The sequence below is a fragment of the Rosa chinensis genome, chromosome 5, assembly GCF_002994745.2.
Source record: "Rosa chinensis cultivar Old Blush chromosome 5, RchiOBHm-V2, whole genome shotgun sequence".
Taxonomy (NCBI): domain Eukaryota; kingdom Viridiplantae; phylum Streptophyta; class Magnoliopsida; order Rosales; family Rosaceae; genus Rosa; species Rosa chinensis.
In genome coordinates this window covers 45664026-45670025 of record NC_037092.1, presented here as the reverse complement: position 1 = coordinate 45670025, position 6000 = coordinate 45664026, and positions in this window count along the sequence as shown.

Sequence of the window (6000 nt, the reverse complement as noted above, 5' to 3'; positions counted from 1 at the left end):
TGGTGAGGAACTGGCTATTTGGCAGCTTAATGGTTCTTCACACGAGCTTGGGAGTCTTCAGAAATTTTTAGAGTGTCTTCTTCTCTATTTTTGGCTGAAGTCCTTCTCTTGATTTGAGAGGGGGTATTTATAGTATCGGTGTCTCGATGATATAGCATTAATCACATTCCGTAATTGTGTAATCAAATCAATCAGTTTTAATTGATTGATTTAATTATCTTTTATTTAAGGAATATGTCAATCAATTTCGATTTGATTTAATGCCCAATTTCAATAAGAATTTAAACAATCTAATGTGATTGATATTTGAATTTAATACATGATTTCAATCAGAATTAAACAATTTAATCTGATCGATATTTGTATTTAATACTTGATTTTCGTCGAGATCAATCAGTTTAATACGATTGATCCGCTTTAAATGCTTAACTCGAGCAACAATCAATCAGCGATAATTTGAAGCTTCCACAATTGATGTTTCCACGTCATTCAATCAATGGATCACTCGTGTTTTGACATGTGTCATCCTTGAAGCTCACATAATTTTGGTGACATATGAGCCGCGTGTGCCTTTTGTAGGACCCATATGCCAACTAAGCTTGTTTAGTTAAAATTTCAAAGATTGACCGAATTATTTAATGAATTTTATTTTCATTAAAATTTTGGTGTCTACACAAAGATGAAAAAATAGAAGGGAATGAGGGAAAGTGAGAGCAGCCCAAAGGCTGCCCCCAATGTGTGCAGTGTGCAGCTATGTTCTCTTTCACGAGAGAAAGGGGAGAATGAATGAATGAATAAATAGTCAGATGAGTGATTGGAGGAGAAAATCACATGTCCCCGTTTTCCCTTTCCCTATTATGTCACATACACAGTATTTTGACACCTGTCTCTTTAACCAACAGAGCTTAGCTCTGTTAGTTTCATTACTTTCTATTTCTAAAAAAAAAGAAGATAATATCAAAAATTTCTGGGCCCATAGCCATGTTCATCTTCTCTCTCATCAACTCACTGGGCTACCATAGTCATGAGGAATGGCACGGAGGTGAGCCGCGTGTTGATAGGAACATAATGTTCGACATTTATATTAATATTTCCTTGTATTTTGTCATGCTATTTCTCTTAATAGAAAGTATTAATGTTTGTTTTATTGTTTTAGGATTCATGTGGAGTATAGGAGAAAAGATGCATGAAAGGCGAAATCAGGGAATCCGCCTATACAGATCAGTCAACTTCAACAGAGCACTGAGAGCAGCTCAGAACGAACCAGATAATGATCTTTATATTTTTGGAAAGCCCTCAGATGTCTAGTTTCCACAACTTTTTACGGTTCGTCGATATCATTTTTCTAGAAGTTATGGCCAATTTAGTACAGGAAGGTCAAGTTGCGCGTGAATCTGGTTTTTGACAGGAATTTATATTTACATGAAGATTCTAGAGTTTATGACGTCCAAAGGCTTCCCCAATCATACTTGGATACAAATTGGAGATGATGACTCAAACTTGATGACATGAAATTATTTTATTGGCTTGAAAGTAATTAAATTGTGCACCAATCAAAGGAAACCTCAACCAAATTACAAGCAGAGTTGAAGAAGGAAACTGGGATTGACAGGACCAGCCCCGGATTTCACCCTGAAATCCAAAGTGGCCCTATAGAGCCCACCTTAGAAGAAATTCTACCAAAAATTTGGCGAAACATCTCCTAAAAGTGGACTACCCAAAACCTGTAGAAAGACATTTACATTTCTAAACCATCTATCCTTATACTCCTGCAGCCATCCTGCTCCTCAAATCACAACATATTCTAATTCACATTACACAAAATCTCAACTTAACAACATTAATTCCACGGTTATCAGAGCAATTCTAAAACAAAAGGTGTAATAGAATAAAAAAAAGTAAAGAGGGTAAATGATCGATAAATCCTACAATGCAGAAGCAGTGACAGCTATGCCTCAACTCTATGTACGCCTGACCTCAACTAATCTAGCCTGCAAACTGGGCATTTGAAACCAAAGGGCCCAGGGGAAAAGTATTGAAAAACACGTTAGTGTGAGTGGACAAAAATAAATAATTGAGATAATTTAAATAAAGCAAACTTGAATACTTTCCCACATATTTAAACTTATAAAACCTCGATGCATGCAACGTTTATAAAATATATTTCTTTAAACTCAAAATCTCGTGAAATCATATCAACCGCGCTGGTTAAGAGAAAATTAGACTAGCCCCGCTAGTCAAGTAATAATAGGATATGGGGAAGAAATATCATCATACGGGTGGGTAAAGGAGCCCCTTAGGCTCTACCTACCCTCGACTGCCACTCACACATAGATTGTGTGAGGAGGAGAACTAATAACCTCGACTACCACTCATGTGAGGAGGAGAATCCTCGACTGCCACTCACAAATACAAAGTAAATGAGGAGGAAACACTAACCAAATGACCCGAGTATGGTGACGAAAAACAATCGAAAACCAGTAAATCCATAAATCCATAAGGCTTCCCCACATTTTTTCACGAGAAAATAAATATATTCTAATGATGTGACTCCACACGCCAAAAATATTCTCAAATCCATAACATAGGCGAGAAATAATCGATAACTATAATTTCATTGAAAAATCTCATCTCCGATAATCACTTCATAAATCCAAAATCATCATTAAGGCATTCCCAATGCCAAAACCAAAGGTCGATAAATAAAATATATATATATATATATATATAACTCTATCAAAATCCCATTTCGAAAAATCTTTTAAAATTCTCAAATCGACGAGTAGAAATATAATTAATTCTGAAAACCACCTCAGAAAATAATTCATTGAAAATCATTATAAACCGTAAATTCAAATTCGAGCGTAGAAAACTCTCGTTCTAAAATCATGATGGAAAATCCGATCAATATTCCAAAACCAAATAATATCCGAAACTAAAAATAATATACTCGACAAAATATTATGATAATTAAATAAAGCAATTATTCAAGAAACAACGCATGCATCAACATTTAAAACCAAAAGTCCACTCACAGTATACGGCTAAGATTGCCGTTTATTCTAAGTTTCCCCCCTCGTGTGGTTCCTCCTCACGTCCTGTATAATATAACACTCATAAATAAATAAATATAGGACGGAAATTTAAATTTACGATAATTAAATCAAATTTCTAAACGTCTCCTTTAATCTTAACTCCCTCAATTCTCCTTGATATTCATCCAAACTTCACCAATAATTTATATTCATCGATTTACAATTTTTCAAGCAAATTCGAAAAAAAATCCGACGGTCGGATTCTCGTAAATCGATAATCTAAATTCTAAATTTCAGAAATTCATAATTGATTCAAAACTTTTCCAATCTTTATCAAAATCACATATACAAACTCTACATCAATTATGTGATTTAATTAGCTAAAAAATAGAATTTAAGTTACTGTTCAAGAACCACCACTGTTCACGCAACGGCACTGTACATGCTGCGGTCAACTCCTCCTCCGACCACCAAATTTTATCCACAGCATCATCTCAACATTCTAAGCATCTTTCATAACTACAATATTGATCAATTTTGAGTGTACAGGGTCGATTTTACCTGGAAACTGAAAAACCCTCAATTTTGCTCAAATCTACGATTCTCCTTCCACGGCTCAAATTTGATGATGAAACTTTCGTAGGTTGGTAGAACATGGAAAGAGGAACAAAGCCTAGCTAGCCTCAACATCCGATTTGGCCGGATTTGACCGGAATTTGAAGAAATAGCCGAAAAACCCAATTTGCTACAATAAACTTCTTGGCTTCTATTCGTCGTCTATAGTGCATGATAGGATTCAAGAAATATATTGATGGAAAGCTTGTTTCAAGACGAAGAGATAGGTACTAATTCTATGGCCATAGGTGGTCAGACGAAGCGGTGGTGACGTCGGGAAGTTAGGTCGGCGGAAGAAGCAAATCTGAAAATTTTCTGGATATTTCCCGAAATGGCAAGTCAGACTTGCTATTTATAGAATACATTTTCAGCGAAATTACAAAACTATCACTGACTTGAAACCCTTATAACTTCTTCGTTGTAACTCCGATTTTAGCGTGCCACATGTTTACGAACTCGGTTTAACGTCCTCTACAACTTTCATGAAGAAAATTTTCTCAAATTTTGACCCAAACAAAAAGTCAACTTTTTGGGCCACCAAAAGTATTGAAACAAAGTAAAAAGTTAAAGTAATTGCCGTTTACCGTCTAAATGACTAATAAACTGATAAATTGAGATACGGGACGTAACAAGGATTGTGTATCCCCTATATAAAGAGCCTCTACAACACAATGAAGAGGACGGCACCCTCCACCTTCTACCTCTCTTTCTTGTTCCTCTGCCACCATCTTTTTTATTTTTCCCTATTTTATTATACTATGTTATTTTGCTACAATGTATAACTAAATTACTTTTGTTAGGAGTTATACTTTTGTTAGGGGCGAGGTTTGAAGCCCTAAGACATGTTTTTGACATTGTTTTGATTCTTAGTTTTGAAATTACTTTGTTGTGAATTTGTTTATTTAGTTTTGGTTTACAGATAACTCTTGCATGTTTATGTTTTTATGAATGCGCACATAAAATATTATGATCATGTGAGTGGGGCAAGAAATAGGTATTTTAATCTCCTAAATACTTATTTCAATGGTAGTAAAACCTATAGGACAATAGGTGAAACCAAATAAAAAGGATTGCATGCTAGGTAAGCGTTCCACACTAGTTTTGCATACTTGTTTCGATCAAACTTCCACATGTGATTAATGCTTAAAATAAATTGTTGATAGGATAGCGTTCTATACCTTGATTGTTTATTCTAAAGGCATAGTAATGGTGCGTTCATCTTGCTTAAGTAATCTAGGGAAGTAATAAAAACTTATGTAGTGCGTTCACGGTTTGTTCTTGATTGAAATCTTTTCATGACTTGGTAATTGAAACTAGGATAACAAATTTGTCTTGAGCATGTTTTGGTGGTGGATTTCCGAATCTCTAATATCTTCATTCATATCATTGTAAATCCCGCTTTGTTTTTATGTTTTGCTTTAATTTTATGTGTTACAAAACCTAAAACCCCTTATGATTTCATGTTCACTCATTCTTTCATTATTTTCGTATATATTTATATTCATACTTTGATTCTTTATTTGTTTTTATTCTTTATTTATTATGTAATTACTTGTGTACCCTCAATTCCCTGCTTGAATGATCCCTACTTATTCTATACTAACAACTACAATTTTGCAGGGTTAAGTTGAGCGTCTATTTTAGGCGTATCAATTTTTGCACGTGTGGATGAGACGAATTCTCCTAAGATCAAACCCTCTGTCTCTACACAAGAATCCCATGGCCTCTCCTCTCTCCTCTCAATTTCTAAAACAATCACCGTGAGCATCTGGTAGGCATGGAAGAGAACAAGCGGTGGCTGATTGAAATAGAATACAGATTGAAATAGCCAAAAATGATTTGAAAAGAAATCCAATTTTGGTTAAACCTATTTAAGTGTTCCTCTTGTGAATGAAGTAACAATCCAAGGACTTATTTGAAGCCGCATTCGAAGAGCAAGACAACTTGTCGACTGATTCTCTGGCCACCGTCAACGCCAACGCCATACGCGCCACCTTTTAGGACTACAACGAAGGTCTCCCCACAGAAGACCTACCATTCTCATCCACACCATCAGTCATCGTAGCAACCACCGGAACCACCATAGCCACCGTAACTCTCACAACCAACACCTTAACCAAGAAAACCTCTACAAAGCCAACTCCAATCTCCTCAGCTCGGCCCATGAGGTAGAGCCAGCAAAGCAAAGAAGAGGATGATGATGAAGAATAAAACAATGTCAATGAAGAAGACTCTTTCCAGGAAAGCTTGATGGCTAGAGCTGGGCTCGAATCAATAGAAAGATAGAGAATTTTTATTTTTTTCAGATTTTATTATTTATTTTTTAGTGAGAGAGTTAACAGAGTTAGTA